This window comes from Sorex fumeus, unplaced genomic scaffold (assembly GCF_029834395.1).
Source record: "Sorex fumeus unplaced genomic scaffold, SorFum_2.1 ptg000151l, whole genome shotgun sequence".
Taxonomy (NCBI): Eukaryota; Metazoa; Chordata; class Mammalia; order Eulipotyphla; family Soricidae; genus Sorex; species Sorex fumeus.
This window is the reverse complement of record NW_026606208.1, coordinates 2,012,271-2,036,818: the sequence shown is the minus strand read 5'-3', so window position 1 is coordinate 2,036,818 and position 24,548 is coordinate 2,012,271.

Below are 24,548 nucleotides of genomic sequence, written 5' to 3'. Positions count from 1 at the left end.
TCAGGGCCCGCCATCAAGTTGGAAATGATCAAAGACTGGCAGGTCCCTTTCTGTGGGTAGTGTGAGAAAGAAGAATCTATGCAAATCTTCGACAGGCTCCATGTGAAAGACAGCTTAATTGTAGAACACAGGAAGACAGAGAGAGGGGGCAGAGAGCTGACAGAGATGAGTCCTTTCTTTTCCCTTAGGAAACTCATTGGCGTGGAGAGATAGCTCAAAACATGGCCCAAATTCCACCTCCATCTTGGCGTGTTCTGCACACCTTCTGGAGCCAGCACAGAACTGGGAAGAGTCTTTGAGCACTAGCCGGGGGGTGTGTGTGACCCAGCCCCCCACCCCCATCCCTAGTTTCCCAGAAGAAAATCACTAAATGGCTATATCTTAGCAGTCTTCCTCAGGTGGCAAGGTCAAAATTGGTTGTCATGTCCCTGAGTGAAAAACCAGGATTCCCTTTGTGATGAAAACACTGTCAAACACTGTCCTCCCATTGTTCATTGATTTGCTCAAGCGGGCCCAGTAACATCTCCATTTTGAGACTTGTTGTTACTGTGTTTGGCATATTGAATACCTCACGGGTAGCTTGCCAGGCTTTGCCGTGTGGGCGAGACACCCTTGGTAGCTTGCTGGACTCTTTGAGAGGGGCGGAGGAATCGAACCCGGCTCAGCCGGGCTGGCTGTGTGCAAGGCAAACACCCTACCTCTGTGCTATTGCCTGAAGGTTGCTTTTTAGCATCCCTTTCCTCTGTGTGGCAGCAGCAAATCCCCCTCTGAAATTAGTCTTCAAATTTCATTGTATCACATGTACCAAAAAGACTGAAAACAAATGGCACTGGCAGAGATATGGTGCAAAAGGATCCTTATCCTCTGTTAGTGGGAATGGCATCTGGTTAGGCTCTTTGAGGATAGTATGGAGACGTCTCAGAAAAGTAACAATTTTTACTCCCTCAGAATCCAGTGATTCTACTCCGAGGCATCTATCAACCTAAAATGCATTATTTAGAAAAGATATAGAATAATAATGAAATAGAAGCTTTATTTAAAAAAAGCTGTCTTCGTATATAAAGAATTTCATTCCAGTACTAAAATGTAGATTTGACATTTTAGATCTGACCTTTCTGAATATGACTCAGCCATTTCCCCCATATCTAGTACCGCCCCATGGTTTTTTTAGTTCAGAATCGAGAGGATGGATTGAGGGTGCTTGTTGGTGACTTCAGCAACACCGCTCAGATGGGTTTCTAACTTTGATCATTTGAACTTTCCAGTGGTGACTTTTCCTTTTGTGAGCTCAGCGTTTTTTCCTGTAGTTCACAGGTGACTCAAGAGTTGGCAGGTGACAATCTTTTATGACAGTGATTAACTTGGCTGAGTGGGAGAAAGGTCATCCCATTTCCAAATGATGTTTCCAAGTCACTGGGTTTCCTTTACTCTTTCATCTGAGCACAGAAGGAGAGACCATGAGTAGATCATGTTTGTTCTTGTCTAAAGTCCCTCTTCCCACATCCGTCTTATTTTCGCACATCGCGGTATAAACAGACAAAAGCTGTTATTACAGAAGGTGAAGCTGATAGCTGTTAATACATCACATCCACTAGGATGAAGGCATAATTACTACTTTTATGTTCATTTTACAGTGAATAGTAATTAGCCTTTGGCCCATTATAGTGTGAACATGGAATTACCCACCTGCTCCTGCCACGACTCGTTAACTTATACTATGCGCCTAAAGCGTTATCAGAAAACAACTCCTTCTTCATCCCTCTACTGGCTCACCACTTTAACTACAGTCATTTAGCAAAGTCACAGAATTGAGGGTGACAGGCTCCAGGACTTTGAATGGCAAAGATTGATGTCCACTGAATATCTTTTGGGAAGTAAGGAACACAGAACTGTGATGACCAAGATCTCTTCTGCTTTGTTTGTGACATTGTTTGGCTATTAGCTGATTTATGGAGATGATTTGATAACCGTGTTGCAAAATCAGTGAGTGTACACAGTCCCCAAAAAGAGGCAGGTCGATGATGCATAACCTTTGCTGATTTGTAGTAGAATTTTCCCTTTGGAGGACTTGGGATCTGGGTACAAATAATCAGGAGAATCAGCAAATAAAGCATGTAGGGAAATGTGTTCCTTGGGAAGACTAGCTGAAGAGTATCTGCACCAGAGGTGATGAGCTGAGTTAGAGACAGGTAGGCTAGAAGCTTTGGGTTTTGGAGCTGGGAATGACCTGAAGGTCACTTGACTGAAACCTGTTAGTCACTAGCGAGAGGGAAAGGAAAAGCACCTTTGCTGCAGAGGCCCTATTGCTGGCTTGTATCCAAAGGCTCTGAGTCCAAAGACACTTATAGATGGTTTGGCTTCTCACAGCTGCTGTGATACATTTTCACAAACCTTGGTGGCTTAAGACCACAAACATTCTGACATCTGTTTCAATAGAGGACTTTAAAAATCAAAGTGTCCACTGGGCTTTGTTCCTTCTGGAAGTTTCAGGGGGAATCTATCTCCTTCCCTGTCTGGTTGTCACTGTGGAGATCTGCTTCTAAAGCCTCTTGAAGCCAATCAAACAAGAAACACAGCAATATTTCTACTAAAACTTCTATGTGCCGTTGAGAAAGAGTTATTGGCAACATGCTGGCCATTGGGAGGATGGCCAATTCGAGTCCTCAGAGTTACCATCTTGCCAGGTCCTCACAAGAAAGGGGGTTTTATAGGGAAAGGGAATAGGGGAATTTTAGAAAACGTGGGTTGTTACCATTGAGTTCCAGAATGTACAATAAAACTCCCTCCTGGGCTAGTCCGCTGAGGCACACTCAGTTTTATGGGCCAATACAAAGCCAGAGTTGGCTTTGGGGGAAGGTCAGAGTGGGGAAAACTTTCCTTATCTTTATGCTTTGGGGCAAAGACAACACTTCACGTATCTAATTTTGGTCGGGTCCCACATGCTCTAGAGACTGACTTCAAAGTTTTTCATGCAATTTTTCTCCATTTTCAAGTACACTATTTCCGCCCTCTTCAAATGACATGAATCTAAACTTTATCACACCTACAAAGTGTCTTTTGCCCTCCTGGTAACTTTCTCACTGGTTTCAAGGATGATGATGTCGACATCTTCAGGGGACTTTTATACTCTGCTCAGCTTGTGTGGATGGAGATGGGAACTGAGTGAGGCGCCAAAGGGTGGAATTAGTTAACAGGCACATGTAAACAGGGAGGTTGAATCTAGTGAACTGCTGCATCAGGAAGATCAGCTGGCTGTCCTCAAGGGATTCCTTCCAGAACTGCATGTCACCTGCTGCTGGGTCACTGTGGAGCAACTGATCTTATAACACCTCTGCAGGTGTATCTGGGAGTTGGGCGAGTGGAAAACATGCAAGTGTTGTAAGAGACATTTGTATGTGATGCAAGGTGTGCTTGGCAAAGCTGTCTAGAAGCTTCCAAGATCTTTCAGTGGATGCCCTGGTAAGATCAGTGAGGCATAATGTTTGTACTTCAAAGGAAATATAATCCTTAAAATCAAGTTATAAAGTCTCTCCTTTTTTTTTCCTATTCAAATTGAAACCTCAACTGCTTCATAACCGATAAATCCTAGGAAGGACAAAAAGACAATATTTCTACTAAAACTTCTATATGCCGTGAGCTAATTGCATTTGTGGCTCATTAATATCTTGTTTATGAGGAAAATCAGGGTGATTCTTAAAGGTTCTTAAACTCAGAGGGTTGTACAAAATGATCTCAATTTAAGTAGCATCTTAAAAGCTTTAGCATCCCTTGGCAAAGATAAAACATCTCATCATTATCAATTAAAGGACTCATGAAGTCTTCGAAGAGAGGACTTGTTTGCTTAAAATATGTGAAGGTCAGGCTCACCCTGTACTAGTCAATGAGGAGTAGTCATTTGTTATTTTTAAACAGGCTGTCATTTCGCCATTATGAAGATGAATAACATTTGTTATTACCTAATAATCTTCCTGTTGATTACAGAGAAAAGACACTTGCAGACACCTTATGTGCTTTTCTTAGTTGATCAATTATTTGCCTTTTGATTAAATTCTGTAAACAAAAATTAAAGTCTTTGTTCCTTAAATTTTTGAACTGGCATCAAAGATAAAAAATAAACCTTCCCAAGTCCATGGTATTTTGAGTTGCATATGTTATTTGCCTACTGTTCATGCAACGTTGCAAAAACAAAGTTCATTTTTTAATATCAAACAGATTGTCAATGGATCATATGCTGCCTCTATTAAGGTTAGTTTTTGGATGTCTGCCTCCTTGAAGAGAGTTAATGAAGCTATAAGTTACCTGTGTGCCTTCATTTGGAGTCAGGCCTAATTATTTGGATCTTGGCCACATTATTGTCCAAGCCTTATTTCTAAAGCAGATGGAGTCACTCAGGAATGACTTCATTTGTATTAATTTGTTGCACTGTCTTCTGCTACTCATCTCAGAAGAACTATTTGGCCTTTGTCACAGGGAGGCAGGAAAGACAAAATAAATTTAGTCTGAAATTAAAAGAGGGACCTAGTTCCGGTGTTCACGGCCCCTCATCTGCTGCCTGACAGTGGGTCAGTGTCCACTGTGGGGCAGACTAAGTGTGAGCGGGTCACTTGTTACTGAAGATTCCTGTGCTTGTATTGCTTCCAGCATCATCAGAGGACAGACACTGGGATCCAGCACTTTGACAGAGAAGCTCTCTAGAGCTGATTTTGCTGCTGTCAATTTTCCATCTGGAAAGATCTGAAGGAAACCTCTGCATGGCTGATGAGAGCGTCACGCATCTTGTTGGAACAGCCCTCACTCTGACAGTTGAGGGACTGGATTTCCTGAATGCTGGCTAATAGCTGGTCACCATTTGACCGTATATTCTAGCTCTACTTGTAATCAACTCTTAATTGAACTATGCTCATAAACTTTTTGTGGAAGACATAGGGTTTCAGAGATAAGGAAGAGAATTAGACTTTCTCTTTGACAAATGATGCTGGTACCTTCTTTTATAACTGGTTTTCACAGAAAGGAAATAAAAATAGTGAATGTCTTCTATGTGGGCAACAGAATGTGTCAATTTAGTACAAAAAGTCTTAGATAAAGAATAGCAATTGTATGTCCTAACCAAATTGCTATTGGCAAATACATGAAATCTAACGATTCCACTAACATTCTCTAATTATAAAGTGTGCAATTATAATGCCTGCATTGATATAGAAACATCTGAATGAAAGTTGAAAAGAAAATAGATCTCTTACTGACAATATAAAGACAATAATTCATTGATTTGATGAATCCCCAAAATACGCAAGCGACTTGTATGTACTTCAATATATTTTTTTATTTGCCTTTCAGAGAAATAGCTTCAAGATAGTAGCTTTTAGACATTCATGAGATCATAATATATTCAAAGGTTGTCATTAGAAATTCACAAACAAGAATTAAAAAATTAAAAAGACAAGCTCTGATGGGACAAAATGGGAATCCCTGAGTAGTTTAACCCCCCAAAATGTATAGTGTCACATTTCTGAGACTGGAAGTCCATTCATTAGCAGGGGATATCTGGCAAGGATAAGCACACATGCAGGAAGAACTATGTTTGAAAAGGAGGGGAGAGATTGGGCAGGCTTCTACAAGCCAAGGGAAGCTGTGTGTTTCATCAGTAACTACCAGAAACTAGGAGAGAGACAGGGAACAGGTTCTCCGTCACAATGAGTGGGAGCAAAAAAATTCCCATACCTTGTTCTCTGCCTTCTGGCTTTAGAACTACAAGATCCTTCAGTTCTGCTTTTAAAACTCAGTTTGAGATTGGGCTCAGTTATAGGACTTGGTTATGGCAGCCGTGGACAACTTCTCTAACTTCTTGTGTGAGTTGGATCAAAATTCTCCAGTGAATTCCAGTTCAAGTGACCATTCCCACGCCTTTGTGCATCCACTTTTCTGCTTTCCACATTTTCAGATTATTTCCCTTGTGTGAAAGTCTTTATTTTCCTACAGGCACCCCACTCCAAGGACAAATTTGGCACAGAATAAATAAGTCTTGAATAATTGATTATTCTCTGATTATTACTTCTATGTATGAGTGAAATATTATAAGAATTTATTTGTAATAGCCACAATACATCAAAACATTTATTTTATGAACATTTTTATTGTTAAATGGGTAAGTCAGAAAATCTTGGAATATTACATTGAATTTTGGTTTAATCTTAAAAATTTCTTAAAAAGAAAGAATGGCAACAAGCAACAGCGAGGAACATAATTTAATTGCAAAAGAAATTGCTTTTAAATAGAATTTATCACAAGATGTAAAATAAACCAAATTGCTTCATCTATTCAAAACATCTTTTATTTGACTGTTCAAAAGGAAATAATTTAATTTCAAAAGATCAGATGTATTGATTGAAGTATGATTTCTATGGTACTAAATGGAAGAATGAGACAAATGAAAAGGACATTTATCTCTAATATTTGTTAGTATCTGATTAGAGAATTGTACAGAATTATTCTGACAAACAAAAATAAAATGAGTTTTAAGTCTGATGTATATATAAAAAAGTTGTATTTATTAAAATTACTTGGGTAAGATACCAAGATTTCTGAGAGCCAATATAATGTTGCTAGTTATGAGATTTTTGTAGAAATCTGTAATAGTTATAGCTGAGCATACTGTTACTAAAAGCTTCATGTAGGGTGTGGCAAGTGGTAGAGCACTTCCTTGTACTATGAGCTCCTGGATTCCATTCTCTATCCACTGGTCCCCCTAACCCCCATTGCAATGATGTCTTGGAAATATCTGAGAGCTACTGGCTGTGGCCCCAAACCATAAAAGAAAAGAAGAAAAAACCCTCCATGCAGAAAATATCCAGAGTTGCTTTGCTATAGATGCACATTACAAATCTAGGTCTATTACAAATATACTTAAATATATAGTCACTATTATAATAAATAGTGTTTGTAATGACTCTGACTGAGAAGTGTGGGAAGTACTTGAAAAGTCACCAATCGCAAAAGCAACCACTTGTATGTGAAAACACTAATGAACAGACATGCACCAGGCAAAGACAGATTAAGTACCTGGCTGTGCTGAGAGTCTCTGCCTAAATTATAAACTGAGTTGATCCTGATAACGTAACTCTGAAATGGAGTATAAATAGAGACTGAGTTAAGTCCACTTAAGATGCTTTCAGACTCTGCACCTGTGGCCCTGAAGCTTTCTCCAGGTTTTGGTGACAGCTGTCATGGATGTTCCTTCTATGAAGTGTCCCTCGTTTTCCCCTCAAAGATGCTACCAGGAGCACTGGGGGTCTGAGTGCCACCTGCTCACATATCAATCTCTTATGTCTTGAAAAGTGGCTTGTCCTTTCTCCCTTTTACCTTCAAATGCCTTGTATGCTTACATAGATTAATGTGGATTTCTTCCAATAAAATCACTGTAGCACTGTAGCACTGTCCTCCCATTGTTCATCGATTTGCTCAAGTGGGCCCAGTAACATCTCCATTATGAGACTTCTTGTTACTGTATTTGGCATATCAGATATGCCATGGGAAGCTTGCCAGGCTTTGCCGTGCGGGCGAGATACTCTTGGTAGCTTGCCGGGCTCTCCGAGAGGGGCAGAGGAATCAAAACTGGGCTACTGGGTCGGCCGCATGCAAGGCAAATGCCCTACCTGTTGTGCTATTGCTCCAGCCCCCAATAAAATCATTTTGTGATTACAGACCGTTGGCTTCAGGTTTAAGTGAAACCTTTCCACTTGTTGGAAATTGGTACGTTTTGGTGGCTTGCAAATCAAATTTCAAAGAATTCTATTCATGTGTATATGTGCATCAAGCTAATAAAATTTCAAAAAGTTAACACAAATGGAATAATTAGCACAAGATCAGTAAATAAAATATTGTTGGAAGATCCGTTTAAATGTTTTGGCCAATTAATAAAAATCTGGCATACTTGCTTCATTGTGAGTCTGAATCTTTGATTGGAAGCAAAACATGTCTCGTTCCTTCTGTGACCTGCTTTCCCCCCACTCTTTTGATGCTGTCTTTTATTAGTAGAAAATTTATTAATATTTTTTATTTATAAGAAAAGGTAAAGGTAAAGGCCCTCCCGTTGATCGTTGATTTGCTCGAGCGGGCCCAGTAACGTCTCCATTGGAGACTTTGTTGTTACTGTGTCTGGCACATCAAATACTCTCGGTAGCAATATATTTGTTCATTCAGATGACAAATATATACACTTGTAGCACTGTAGCACTGTCCTCCCATTGTTCATCAATTTGCTCAAGTGGGCACTAGTAACGTCTTCACTGTGAGACTTGTTACTGTTTTTGGCATATCGAATATGCCACGGGGAGCTTGCCAGGCTCTGTTGTGCAGACGGGATACTTTCAGTAGCTTGCCAGGCTCTCCGAGAGGGATGTAGGAATCGAACCTGGGTCAGCCATGTGCAAATCAAATGGCCTATCTTCTGTGCTATTGCTTCAGTTCATACACTTGTGTATTTTTTAATATATGATTTTTAAGATTCTTGGCTCATAACTCGTGAACACTTTGAATTTCCTTTATAATTGATAAAGGTATCAATTGTAGTGTGAATTGGATAATTTTTGGAAAGCACTATTTATTAGAGACACAGGTACTAATCTGGGTTTTCAGTTGGTGTTGAAATGTGTGTGAAGGGCATTTTTTTTTTCAGACAAACCCCTTGCCATGTAGGATCTAATGTTATCTCCGGGTGGGTAGTGCAAGAACTGACCTAAAAATTGTCATATCCTGAGAATTGCTCATTGGGTGTGAATTTTGCATCAGTACCCCTCCCCACCCCATTGGAAACTTGTATCAGAATGTCTTTAGCACCTTTTATTTTAGTGTATCCCAATTTCACAGTCTTTCAATTTAGCATTGCTTGTGTCTTCAGAAATCTTTGCCTAACCAAAAGTCATAAAGATATTTTACTGTTTGCTTCTGAAATTGTCATTGTTTTAGTTTTTCTTCATAGGTTTATGACTCATTGGGTGTTGATACAGTAAAAGCTATGACGAAAATGTCATCTGGGAATTTTAATTATAGGTAATTTTATTGTTCTTTAAAATATAGGGTCTTTTATAGTTTCTTTAAATATGTTAGTTAAAGAAACTATAAAAAAGCCTATATTTTTAAGAACAATAAAATTACCTATAATTAAATTTTATCATCTTAAAGGGTTGGAGCAATAGCACAGTGGTAGGGTGTTTGCCTTGCAAGCTGCCGGCCCGGCAGAGCCAGGTTTGATTCTTCCTCCCCTCTCAGAGAGCCCGGCATGCTACAGAGAGTATTTCGCCTGCAAAGCAAAGTCTGGCAAGCTACTTATGAAGTATTCAATATGCCAAACACAGGAACAACAAGTCTCACAATAGAGACGTTATTGGGCCCGCTTGAGTAAATCGATGAACAGCGGGAGGACAGTGCAATCAGTGCATCATCTTAAAAGGGTGAATTAGGCCTGAGTGCTGGAGTGATATAACAGCGGTAGGGTATTTGCCTTGTGTGCAGCCAGACTGGCCGAGCCAGATTCGATTCCTCTGCCCCTCTCGGAGAGCCTGGCAAGCAACGGAGAGTATTCAATATGCCAAACACAGTAACAAGAAGTCTCACAATGGAGATGTTACTGGGCCCGCTCGAGCAAATCAATAAACAACGGGAGGACAGGAGTTGACCTCAACTAGCAGAGCTCTTGACTGGCTCCTTTTGACTCCTTGGCTATCTTTGCTTTTAGCTTTGGTTCCTGCCTTCCCCCAGCTAGTATCACAAGGCTCATAGCTCCAGCTGAGTGAGCTCCTGTACCGAGCACTGCTGTAAAACGTAGTAAAAATGAATTTACAGCTTTTTTAAAACGTTTATAATATATAACTCAAAAACTTAAAATTCCAGTAGATCCTAATAGCAGGTATCTGGGGTTTTGTATTTGGGGTTTTGTTTCTCAGTTATCAAAAGAAAGAACACAATGTTCATCCCAGATGCAGGAAGACTTAATACCTAATTTAACTACAATGTCTACCTCTCCCCAAAGCAGAATTTTATTTAATTTATTTTTGTTTTAGGGCCACACCTTGCAGTGCTTAGGCACATTCCTGGTTACTGTGCACTGCAGTGACCCTTGGTGGTGCTCAGCGGAACATAAATGGTTCTGGGTTTCAGCCATACTCAAGGCAATCACCTGGCCCCTGCTATTGTCTCTGACCTGCAAAGTAGAATTTTAAACTCACCAATCTAGTATTTCCTGGTTAGTACCAGTGAGTCAATATGCATGATAAAAGACTTCCCTTTCCATTTTCCCCTAACTGAAGGGCCCTTCACCTGACTTCAACACCTTCCTTTCTTCTGGAAATGATCTTGTTCCAACTTCTTCAGACTGTAAGTGCTTTCCATTTTGTATATATTATTCTGCTGGCTTCTGGTTTGCTAAGTGGGCTACTGGCTGTTGAACAAAGTGTTTAGTAAGGCCAGTTAGATCATTAATTTGATTGGTTTAATGTTTATGGCTTAATACTATGTGGTTGAGCTTCACCTAGCATGGCTCTATCCAAGCTGTGATTATCAACTTTGACGTGTTTCAATTATTTCCAGTTAGAGACCCTAAAACTAAAGAAGCTGACCTGCTCCCTGGCAGAGACACAGAAGCAAACAGTCTGACAGCAACCTTCTGTCACTCTAAAAGTTTCCTCTTGAAGGCAATGTGGGGCATGCTGTTCCCATTAACCAAAACAGCACGTGACCAAGGCTAAAGGTAATGGTGCGGTGAAAATTGCTGTAAGAGTAAGAGAGAGTATGAAAAGTGTCAAATATTTTAACCTACCACCAATTCCATTTTATAGTGTAAATCTTGAACTATATTTCTCTTGCTCTAAATTCTTTGTCATGACTTTTAGAGCCTTTCACATGATTCTGATTGACTTCCTAGAGTTATGCTTCTCTCCAGTCAAGTCTGGAGTTCTGCTCTTGGACACCCTCTTATTCTGAGGTTTGGATCTCTTCACAATTCCATGAATACAAGTTGCACTTGTAAGTTTGCACAATCTTCTTTGCCCATCCTTCCACAGTCTATGTGTGAGCTAGTGTTCTGAGATTACTTGACGTTTCCTGAACAAGCCATTTCAAGCCTGAGTTAAATTACTTCTCTATCTGGGAGTCTTTCCTTCCCCTGTGTATCTTGAAATTCTGCATATGCCAAGGAGCAGTTTTTCTGTGAAGTTGTCCTGTATTCTTATGGTCAAAATAAATCACTCCCCTTTCTTGCTTAATTATCACTCACATTTCATCCTACCTAAATTCCCACTTATGTGTATGAACAATAATTTTCTCTAAGGGGTTATTTGAGATCTTTAACGACACTGACATAAGTAGGAGAAGAGGTTACTGCAAGACAAAGTCAATCTCTTGGTGGCTAGTTGTGAGGAACGAGGCCCTGAACCAGAAGAACACTGACTAACTTGTCTTTCCTAGATTAAGAATGTGAGGAACAGGTCTAGATAGCCTTTTCAGATCCTCTTTACAGAAACCCGCATTGCAAAATAACTTGTTTTTCTGCCCCTGAGCAAGGAACTCAGATACAGGTGCCCCAAGTTGCAAGTCATGAGCAGGGTGGGTGTCAGACCAGATAACCAGATGTCTCTCACAAGACCCAGGACTGCCCTAAAAACCAGGAGGTTTCTAAACACTGACACAAATGCTGATCTTTAAACTATAGGTTAAGAAGTGGTGTACTTTTAAATGGATTGGTTAGGAAAGTATATGTTATTACAACTCTATTGCCTATGAAATGCACGGGCTCTGCTGTAACGGCCAGTGAAGGTCTATAAAAGATCTCCTTTGGAGAAGCTCGGTGTCTTGCCCAACCTGCTAGACCTGCATGTCCACTTAGGCTGCTAGACCCTGGTTAGCCAGTCTTACAATAAACCCTACTTGCTGTTTGCAGTCTCCAGAGTCTCTTTGTTGTTAAAGGGAGATCACAATCCACGTCCTAACATAGTGAGTTAAGTTGTGATTAGTTACCTGATTCTTGGTGATCTTAAAGTGATGTAGGTGACTCCAGTGAAAGGGACAGTGAGGGAGAACAACAATGCCTTCCTGCTAAACCCACTTCAGGCACAGGGAAATGCCTAATGGCTTAGAACTGGTAAAGTCTGCCATGAACACTTCTATAAAATGGACATTAGGATCCCGCTGGCCCTACAAGGCAGCTTTCAAGCTGGATCTGAAGTCCATTTAATCAACTTTGGCTGGTAATCGGTCTCCACCACCTGAGTTATATCTGGCAGCCATGGAGAGAGGGCTTGCTGGTCTCAGGAAGAAGAAAGTCAGCCTTAATTTCTGCTTGTGTTTTCCAGAACCATCAACTGCTCTCACAGAAAAGAATTTCAAGAGGGGATTAGTAAGTAATATAGTTTTTGAGAAATATGTGGAGATAAGGGGAGAGAAAGAGAGAGAGAGACTTAAACAAAACACATGTTTCTTCAGAGGAAGAGGCTTAGAGCTTACAATATGGGCAACCCTCAAGATGAAGAATGTGCCTTCACAGAAGCTTTATCCATATCCAAAGAGTTTTCTATTGCAACTCAAGTGAGTTCAGGTTTCCTGCTTATAGGTAGCTTCAGGGCTAGTGACTAGACAATTTATTCTTGGTTTTATTATTTCCCCGCAAAACTCAATTTCAACACCGCCCCCCCCCCCCCCAGCCCTGTTTCTTCAACATCATTTTTCCGTTTTTGCAGTCCCTCCAAAGTGGAGCATAAACCATTATGGGAGCATAGTAGGCATTCAGTTCAGGTCTGCGATATTGAAATCCATACCATTATAGTCATGAAATAGTATTTTAATATATATGTGAGATTTGCTCACTCAAAATCCCAGTGTAGTCAACAAAGAAAACTTTGTAACTTCTAAGAAAAGTTGCTGATCAGTGAAGCAAAGAAAGGTAAGTCAAGAACTGAATCCAGTTTGCCCTTCAAGAATCAGAGTGACAACAATAAAACTACCAGAAATTTATTACCTTCTTGAGGTGCATACATTTATTTTGCTCAAGGTGTATATTTTATACCTCCTAACAGCCTTGAAGAGAGTTTAAAAATTGTTCTCTGACTTTTATGCTCCCCAGCTCACTGTGCTGACTGTACCTATTGGAGAATCATAAAAGTGAACTCCTAAAACACACCTCCGGTGCTGTCCTCTGTTGCCCCCTGGAATAAAAAAAGAGAAAAAATTCAGGAACAAAATTGAGCTCTTTATGTTGAACCCCCATTCAGACATACTAGTTAAACTAATTGCAGTTTCAACTTCCCCCAAACCCAATTTGTTTTTGTTTTTGTTTTTTTTGCCACACCCGGTAGTGTTTTTAGGGATTATTCCTAGCCCTGAGCTCAGGGTTCACATCTAAAGGGACGTGATGGCTCCTTGGGGACCGGACAGGGTGCTGGGAATTGAACCCCAGTCAGCTGCATGCAAAACAAGCACCATACCTGCTGTTTTATCTCTCTGATCCCTTCAAGACTAATCAATGACTAAATCAATTTGGAGTTCCTTGATGGGCAGTTGAGAGGTAGTTTACCAGAAAATTTTTTTTTCTCTTGCTCTAACTTTTTCCCATATACTTTTTGTTTATGTGAAACTTCCATGCTGTCTTATTACCTTCTGTACCTTTTCCCTTGCTAGGTGGGTTGTTGCTTGATTCATGAATCACTTAGTAAAGACAATTATATTTCTACATTTGTGAATTTCATTATTAACAATGGCAGCAGGTCTTTTGGCTCTTTGTGACCATGCCTCTATCGGACAAGGCACTCTTGACAGAGTGTAGCAAATTAACTATGTCACTAAGAACTATTTATTTCAAGGAAGTTTTTGGTTTGTTTATCATAGCAGGATGATATTGATGAAGGAGGCAGTGCACTGATTTACATTTTCAGCTCAACCTCTTTTTCTCATTTAGGACTGGCATTGTGAGTCCCATCACAGTTGAGAGCCTGTCCCTTTGTAGCTGTGTCATGCCCTTAGTCATTGCTGATGGAAACTGGAGTGAACTCATGGTCCATTCTCTGAAATAATTGGTTTCTCTTTCTGTCGTTTCTCATTCTTTCCCTCTGTGTCACTATCTCTGTATGGGAACTTAAAGGTGCAGGGATATCTTAGACATAGATGTCAATTTGTGATGGATGTTTGTAGTGAGAGGTCTTTCCTGGAGTCGATACCAGAAGGCACAAGCAAATCAAAGTACTTGGAAAAGAAGCTTTGACAAAGCAATAAAGAGAATGAAAAATATGGACAAAAACTGTAGGGGTAGAAGAAACCAAAAAGAAGAGGTAATTCTGGGAGAAGGCATGCACATTCTCACACATGCTTATTTGTTTTTTCCAGCTTGATCTCCATCCCCAAATACTCAGATTCTATAGGTCTTAGGTGAAGTCACTAAGTTCATAGAGCCAGTGTCCCAGGGTACTCTCAATGAAGAGAACTCCAAACTCTTCATTGAGACTGTTTTATTTTTTGTATGTGACTTTTGCTCATTTATCCAATTTCAAATACACACAAACCCCAGATGCTTAAACCAAATGTAGTATACACACTTTTTCACGCTCTGTGTGTACTGTTCTTGCCTAAATTCTTCTCCCTTTTCTGACTCTGGTAGAACCTCCCAATCTTCTCAAAAATCCCTTAATTATCAAGCTTCAGCTCCTTTTGAGGACTTGAACCTGCTCTACAGTTTCCATGACTCCAGTAATGTTCTGGTTATATTATTTTCTCCTTGGAACCTACTCAAATCAAACAGACTCTGTCTTGTTTCTGACTACCATGTTGAGAATTCTTGGTGGGCTGCTGCATTCAGCTTGACTTAGCAATTCCTTCCTTTTTTCTTTTATCAGCATCAGTGAAAGAAATAGGAGACCATATTGTGACTGTTAGCAAAGCCCCAACACTGCAACTTTTACTCTAAAGACTCTTGCCCACTAGTCATAAAAAGAAAATTAAATTTGAGAACCAAGGCAAAGGTTTTGTTGTCTAAAATCTCAGGATCAGCAGACTAAAAGAATTTTACTAGCATGAAGACAACATAGAAGTTGGGAAGCTCGTCTCCTAGTCAGCATTGGTTAGAGAGTATTCTTTAGGAAAGGAAGGCTGGCATACTTCATGTCAACTAGGATTAGGGTGATATACCATTCAGAACGTTTTTAGGAGTTTCCCAGGGAAAATCGTGCATATTCATGGGGGAGGGGAACTATGGCCACACACAGTTGCAGAACATACATTGAATATGCACTCTTATGATGGTGGATGGCAGTGGCATAAAACATTGTCAGAGGCAAGGCTTATCTTCAAAGTCTGGTTCTTGTCTTCTCTGAAAAATATTAATTAAGTAGGCTGGGAGTCTGACTTATTTAGAAAAAAGAAGATAACTTGTGAGAGAGGCATTTGCAGGGCAAAGGCAATGCAAGAAAAGAAGTCATTGCATAGTTGGCTATCCATGTTTATCCATGTCAGTCTTCCAGCTTGATTCCAGCCCATTGAGTTTCCTCTGCTTTGGGTATCTCTCTAGGCCATGGCATGGATGTAAATTCTTTGCTTGAATCTTTTTTCCAGTTCTCAAAGACAGAAACTTCCAGGTCCTGAATATAGAGGCAGTCAGACCTCTTTTTGTCTTTAGTGTCTTGTCTGATGGGTTTGATCCAGCTGACTCATTCCTGTTCTGCTCTCTGGGGAACTTGATGACCGTTTAGTGGTGGAGACTGCTTGGCAATAAGAGGAGTTTGGAGAAGAAGGGCAGAAGAAGGGGGAGTGCATCTCTCTGTCTCTCTCTCTCTCTCTCTCTCTGGTTTAAGAAGAGAAGTTGATTGCTTGGCTAGAGTTTCAAAGCAAAGAGCCTAAGCTCAGCCGACTTTCCTTTCTGACCCTTGACATTTTCCCTCTGCTTGGTTCAGGTGGAATACACCTATAGACAGACCTTGCTTGTGGACCCAGATCATGACCTTTATTCTTGAATACTTTGTTATTAGACCTGAAAATTTCTACTGCTCAGGTCAACAGCAAAGGCTGTGTTTGCTATACTATCATCTGGCTCTAATACTGATCGTTTTTTTGTTTGAATCACACCCAGCTGTGCTCAGGGTTTACTCCTGGCTCTGTGCTCAGTGATCATATTTGACAGTTCTCAGGGGACCATATGTGGTGTTGAACTGGAGTCAGCTCCATGGAAGGCAAGCACCTTACCTCCGGACTCTCTCCTCAGCCCTAATACCAATCTTTGACTCTTTCTTTTCACTAACACGTTAGTGAAAAATCTCACTTCTTCCCCATATCCCACTCTCTCTCTCTCTTATACCAGTCACTTCAATGGGATTTTTTTGTCTCCTACCTTTACCAAATCCTAAAGCTCAAGTTCCAAATTCTAAAGAACTTTCACTATCACGTTTTTTTTTTATTTCCCAGAAGCATTGTGACCCTGGTCAGAAGCTCCCATCTTTCTCATATCTGACATTTTGTTATGAAAAATGTTCCCTAAATGAATAAATTTGAAGAATAAATACTAAAAAAGTCACTCAGACCTTATATTGAAAGTTAATAATCTTTAGTGCTTTTATTGCTTTTTTAATAAAAATATTTAAATTTTTCTCCAACATTTGAATTGTACAGAAGTAATATTCTAAAGACTTTGGTCTTTAGAATATTATGCATTTGCAAAAATATGGGACTATTTTTCTTATAAGACCTTCTTACTATTTTGTATAAGCTTTTTGTATATTTCCTTTAAGTTTCTCTGTTACCACTGGCCATTTCTTCTCAATCTTCTTTACTTGATCATTCTCATTTTTTTCTGATCCCCTGTATATGTAAGGAACCAAAAAGTTCTTCTACCCCTATATGTTTCTTTGATAAAAGATGGGTGTACTGGGAGAGTTACTCTTAAGAAAAAATTTGGATTCATAAGGAGAAACTTTCTCCTTTAAAAACACTTTCCTCACTGTATTAATCTTCGTAGGGGGATGGGGACTTTTATCTGCACTTCTCCATTTAATGGTGACTTCCTTAGTAACCCTACTAATGCTATTACTCTTGCTCTACCTACCTTCCTCTTAGCTCACGGTTATAGGCCATATAGTCAAGTTATTTAGCATTTCTGAGTCTCTTCTGTATAGAGAGGAGGAATATTTGCTATTATTATTTTTTTTATTATGTGGCTTTTTCTCTCATTAGTCTTGTCTGATGTCTGTTTGATAACTTTTCCCCCTCAGAAGAAAACAGATGACACTCCAGAGATACCACTGCATGGCTACACTTCAAGCTTCATTATTTATTTCTCTTTGTTTCTCTAAACATTCTTTTCAGTGGATTTTATTTCAATTCATGACATTTACATGCATTTATGTTCTGTTGGCTCTAGCATGTGGATGTCTAATCTAGCATTTTTAAGTTGGAACCCTAGATCTTATCTATATTTGACGAAACACTTCAAATTTAACATGGCTGAAAAAACTTTTTGCTTTCCTGCTATCCATGTCTTTCTGTATCACTTGATCACTTGACATCCTGTTATTCATTGATTTGTTCGCGCAGGAGCCAGTAATGTCTCCATTCATCCTTATTGCGTGCTAATGTAGCCCAATGGCGTCTACTCATTCTAGGAAATCGAAGAGCCTCAAACCGATTGTTTAGGATCATGACGAGGAAGTCTGACTATCTTGTAGGTGGGCGGCCACATGGTCTTTTGACATCCCGTGGAATCCAGTTGGTAGCAGCTCTAGTTCAGCGGTCATCTCCAAATTTTATTACGTGTCCAGCCCATCTGATTTTTGATGCCTTGGCAAAAGAGACAGCATCCCTGATTCTTGACTGTTGACGGAGGTCGGAACTCTGAGTATTTTCTCTCATTTGAGTGAAGCGTGGTACTCCAAGCATAGTTCTTTCGATTCCTCTTTGGGAGACCTGAATAGCGTTCTCATCCTGTTTGTGTAGGGCCCAGGTCTCTGAGGCATATGTTAATGCAGGAAGAACAGTGGAATCGAAGAGATGTGCCTGGAGCCGGAGGTTATTCATCCTCTTAGCTACTTTTTCATTGCTCTTGAAGGCATTCCAAGCTGCTCTCTTCCTCCTGTGCAACTTGCATGCCAGGTCATTTGCCATGTTGACTTCTCGACCTAGGTGCACATAACTGTTTCAGTCAGTGATGTTCATTCCATTGAGAGCAAATGGAATGTCAAGAATGAGACTGTTTCTCATAAACATTGTCTTCGTGAGATTCAGCTGTAGTCCAACCTTTCCACACTCACGGTCAAAGTCGGCCAGCATTTGTGCCTCTTGGCACATGTTTGGTGTTATTAGAACTATGTCATCAGTAAAGCGGAGGTGGTGTAGTTGCTGAACGTCTATCTTCACTCCCATTCCCTGCCATTCCAGTCAGTCGCATGACATTCTCGAAGGTGGCACTGAAGAGTTTCGGTGAAATGGTATCATCCTGCTGAACCCCTCTCTTGACATGGATCATCACTTTCTTGTAGAATGGTGAGATCCTTGTAGTAAATCTGTAAAACAGCTCACGGAGGATCCTGATGTATTGAGTTTGAATGCCCTGTTTGGCTAGGGCTTCGATGACCTCTTCAGTCTCAACAGAATCAAAGGCCTTCTTTAAATCAATGAACGATAGACAGAGCGGCATCTTGAACTCCCGAGAAACCTCAATGAGATTGGTTATCGTGTGGATATGGTCGATGGTGCTGAATCCTTTGCGGAATCCGGCTTGCTCGAATGGTTGTTCCTTGCACCAAGCCACATTGGCAAATGAGCTCAAGAGTTTTCAAAGACAGTCATCTTTTTGTAGCTCTCTCTCTCTCTCGGCATTCTTCGCACAATCCTGGAGGTGCTGAACCAGTCAATCGTATTCCTTGTCAATGTTGTCAATGAGGGCATCTTCCCATGTTGCTGCAATAGTGCCAAAGAGCTCCCAGTTGGTGGTCGTTCTGGGAGTTCTCTTCTTAAACTTTGCAGCCCTTTCTCCCCACTCTGTGAAGTAGAATTTTGCACGAAGGAGAGGGTGGTCCAATCCCATTTGGAATTTTGGCACAACAGTGACATCGGTCAGACAAAACCATCTATTGAATATGATGTGGTCAATTTCGTTGTGGAACTGTTCACTGGGAGACTCCCAAGTCCTATGTTTAGTTTCAGTCAGTAAATACAATGGGTCTCATTCCCCTGACCCTGAAAGAACCACCAATACGGCAGTATTAAAAAGGATGAGGAAGGAGAGGCTGATAAAATCTCAGGGCCAAACTAGGCTGCCAAAATGAAGAAGGACAAAAATGACTGTGTGTACTTTCGATGTAAATACACTGGCATCGGATGCATGCATCGAGGACCTGATGGTGCAAGCATGAAAGATCAAGTAGGACATCATTGGTCTGACTGAGATGAGAAGGCATCAATCACATCATGCCATTTTTGACACTGGAGAAGAACTGTTCTTCCAGTTTTTCGACACTGGAGAAGAACATGTGACAAAAGAGGCATCGGTGTCCTTGTGAACATGAACTTGGCCATAAACATTGATTCATTCGAATGACTAATAAACCGAATTGGACGATTACACTTGAATAGATGTGGCTCACTGCCGGCAGTTTCTATCTTTGTTATCTACACATCAACATCCAATTACGATGAAGGAGAAATTGAGAAGTTCTACATGGAGCTGGAGAGGTTCTATCCAGAAGACTACACCTTCTACAAGATCATTGTCGGTGATTTTAATGCTCAAGATAGGACCGAGACGATCAGCTGAAGAACTCCACATCGGGACCCATGGCCTAGAATGAAACAAAGAGGGTGAGAGACTGTCTGAGTTCATCATGTCTACCAAGACCATCCATGGTAACTCACAGTTCCAGAAGGCTGGATCTAAACGTCTTTCTATATAGAATTAAAAAAGTATAATCTTGGTCAAAGAGATTTTTGGGCTCTGCTTCAACTTCTGGAAGATAATCTCTAAGTTCTTGGAATATCAAGACTCTAAAAACTGCCAGGGTTACCTCATACTTATCACTGAGCTTAAAAACCTTCTGCCTCTACTTGCCTAACCTTTATATTTACACATAACATAGGGTGAATTTTTTTCAAGTAAGTCATGTGTCATTATAGCATACTTAGTACAAAGTCCAAAATTCCTCATAGTTCTGCTCCTTCCTTACCTTATGCCAATCCTTCCAATCTTTTCTCCTTCAGTTTTCCCCTTGCTCACTGTGTTTCAACCAAACAGTTCACTGCCTTTAGAATATCTTTTATATCCATATACAATTTAATTCTTTACACTATCAGCGATTTACTGAACTACTGCCTGTTACAGGGTTTCTATTTTAAATGTATTCACTAAATTTTCCGTTTCCCTACCGAGATGCCATCTCTACAGATGTGTTTACTTACTCTTTTGGCATGCAGTACTTGGAACATACAAGATGCCCAATATGTATTTGTGGAATGGAGAGCTGAATGATATATCAGGAGGCAGGGAGATGTGCTATATGCTTCAGGGTAGATCTTACCAGACAGAAGCTGGCACATAGTAGGACTCAATTAATTCCTTGGCTGAGGACACCTGGTGGTTGGGTGTTCTCTATTTAACAAAATTAGTAGTTCCCAGAATTTACTCTGAATATATCTTTTCCTGGTAGAACAAAATTGGATTCCCATTCTTTTATAGTCCCTTGAAAAAATATAATTCTTAAGAATATAAGAATATAACTCTTATGAAATTATTGTAGAGCTCTTCAATTCCACCTCTTTTTTTTCGCTACTCTGAATGAAATATTTAGACGGGTAAGTCATTGTAGCTATATAAAAGCTCTAAAAATTATTATTAACAAATGAAAAACATCATAAAAATGAAATCTATTCACCCACTGTTTTATAGAATTCCAGTTTTCAGCATAAAATTATGCAAATTACATATTCTATTCTTCTATTTATCTAAGTGTGTGTGTATGATATGCATATATATGAGATTTCACGGTGCCTACCACATAGCTAAAACCGTACTGAATCTAAGGTATTAGATGAGAGCATTAATGAGGAGGGATAATCTGTCCTCTTACACGGCAGCTTTTCTTGCTCTCACTGTGTTGTATCCTGGCCAGAGTGAGCCTGAGCATTGCTCTACTGCAATCAGAACCATCTGTCACAGCAGGAATATCAGGAAAGGTTTTCTTTGAAATATGAGGAATGGAGGCTTCCCTGTCATGCCTCTTTGTCTTGTTTAGAAGAAACAGACATTAGTTGAAGGAAAGGGTATGTAACTTCCTATTTGCTAGAAAAACCTTCCTGTAGTTACAATCATGGTTCTTGGTTTCATTCCAGTAAGTGAATTTATTAAGAAAAAAAAAAGAAGAAGGAGGGAGGGAGTTTGAGGATAACATGCCTGAAGAAATTAAGCCTTTCTTACAGGAGGTAAGGGGCACCAGTGAAACAATTACAAGTAAATCATAGATTCTCCAGGTAGTTCATTCTTTTAGGTAACTTTTACATCAGGTAAGTTGTTTTCTAATCATAAAATGAGCATAGAGATGTGGAGGTAAAAGATGTGGATTCTTTTTTTGATTTACTATTTTTCTTAATTTAAGACAGGCCTTTTAATTTCTTGAGGAGTTTTTAATATGATTTATAAGATATTAATATTTATCCATCTATCTCACTGGATTGCAAAGTAAAAAATGTATGTGGTAGAAATAAATGTGGAAGTAAGATATATTGCAAGTAAGAAATATACATATTCTGTGAACTATGAAATATACTATAATGAGTTGTAACAAAATATTCTACATCATTTTCATCTTAGTGACAAATAGCATTCTAAATAGGAAAGATATGTCATTAGCAGAGTGTGTAGGATACAGAGAACGTTTGCCCTCCCCACCCCGCCGAAAACCCAGAAAATATTAGGTATTATGATCATGATGTTATTCTCTCTTTAGGTACAGACTAAACTGTCATTGATTCATGATCATACAAACTAATAGTTAAACACAAAGACAATCAAAATAATGTCTATGGGTATGAAACACAATTCAAGGAAATATCTATATAAGCTGTGGGTAAAATCACCCCACAGCTTTTTCAGGTCATAAAGAAAGTCATCCTGCAGCACTCTGGGTTCTTCAGTGGCTGGACAAGTAATCAAAGAAGCATAAGACAGGCAAATATGAGAACAAGTAAGAGTAATTTTTAATAATAGCATATGCACCTTCTGTGTACATGAAAGGAACTCACCATCTTCAAGATGATGAGACTAACTCACCATCTTTAAATTGCTTGGCTGACACAGAAAAGAAGAAAAGACAGGTCATTTAGGGAGGTTAACAGGAAAGGCAGAGAAGAACAAGACTCAGTTCTGCTTCTCTGTTGAAAAGATGAGCTTATTAGGTCTCTATGTCCAATGAAGGAGCACTCTTAGAGAGTTTACTTGTAAATATTTTTCACAATAGGTGACCTTCACCCTTTTCAAACAGCTCACCTAAAATTGACCTCTTGGCAATTGTGTATTTTTGCAAGATATATATATATATATGTGTGTGTGTGTGTGTGTGTGTAAATATATATATATATATATATATATATATATATATATATATATAGTTTTTTGTACTGCTTCCTGTCCTTTCTACTCTCCTACAAGCATGCATAGCTTATCCACTGCAGAGTTGTCATCACACAAGAATAAAGTGGGTCTTACTTTCAAGAGACTTAATGTTTAATAGTGGAGGTAGACAAGCAAATGCATAAATACTATCAGACTTTAGACTTCTAATGAGTACAAACAAGGAAAATAGATATAATTCATTTATGTGTAATTTGCTGAGCTCAAGTAAAGGAGTTTCACACTTGTTTGCCTTCTATATATAGAATTTATATTCATATCATAATGCTTGATTATTTTATGATTTTATCACTTTCAGCATAGTTTAGCACCCTGATATTCATATTGAAAGTCAAGTTTAATTCATATGAACATTCAGATAATAAGAAGAGCTTTCTTTTACTGTTTGGATTTTTTCACCTCAATGCCTCTTTTTCAAACCACAACACCCAAAAAGAGAGAGAGAACAAAAGGGAATGCCCTGCCACAGAGGCAGGGTGGGATGGGGTGGGGGGATGGAGGATGGGAGGGATACTGGGTTCCGTGGTGGTGGAAAATGGGCACTGGTGGAAGGATGGGTATTTGATCATTGTATAATTGAAACCCAAGCACAAAAATTTGTAAGTCTACAACTGTACCTCATGGTGTTTCACAAATAAAAATTAAAAAAAGAAATATAATATAGATCCAAAGTAATAGCAAGCCGGATATGAAACAGTACTGGTTCACAAAATCATGGAGTTAAAGATTGATTAGGCTACAGACTTTTCTGGTTCTCAGTTTTTTCTTCTTTCTTTTGTTTTATTTTTTTCTATCAGTTCCACTTGCCTCTGAAAATTGTCTTTATTCTGCACTATTAGAGTTGATTCTTTCTGAATCATCCAGGGAAAATAGTTCTTGTTATTTCCAAATTCTTACCCTTTCCCTTATCAATCACAGTGGAAAGAAAGCCTTTACCTTCCAATGTTTTAATTCAACTTCAGAAGAAATGTGATCGATCTTCTATTAGTCATGTGCTTATTTTACAATTGTTTGTTTCAAGAGAATGTGGTCCTAACCTTACCTAGACTTACATCAAGTGTACTTTTAGTTGTCCATTGGGTGGGGTGGGGTGTAGCCCTTGGAATGTGGTATTATTCCAAATAGAACAACGCTCTCCAAGGGAAGGAATATTGGACCAAGTAGCAATATGTATACCTCTCAAGAATGAAGACACACTGAAAGGATTTCTCCGTGATAAAATAAACATATTAAAACAATAATTGACACTTGTTTACTTGCTTGTCCTATACCTCTCCTTGTAGGAACATCATCATTTTTATAGGAACTTCTTCATTCCCATGCTATTATTAGCAGAACTGCATTGTTCTGCAGATCCCACCCAATTGGCTGCAGTTTATTGGTTTCATGCTGGCAATTTTAATTAAATTTAACTAATCAGAAATCTCCTCGCATTTTTATGTATAGGACCATAGACCCAAGAGAGCAGGTTACTCAGTAAATGTCAAAATGGAAGTATTGATTTATTTCCTCGGATGTGGAGGAATTTGGTTTATAATTGCTCTGTAGTGACTGAGAAGCACAGGTCCACCAATTAGTGGAAAAGCTGAATCACTTGATTCCTCATCTTTACGGAGTCCCTACTCTCTACAACTATGACATCTGAGATATGAGCAGCTCTCTCCAGTAGAAACACAACATGGGCCATAGACTCAAACCACCTGTGGAAATTGAAGTTTCCTACTAAATAGGCACCAATAAAATGTAAAAATACTGAGGTGAATTTAAAATAGATCTTTCTTTAACATCTAAGCCCAAATTGTCATTTCAAATGTAGTTTCAATATAAAATACAATCGGAATTTCCTTATTTATAGTACATCTTCAAAATTTCTTGTGTATTTATTTAAGCTTCACTCTAGAACCCC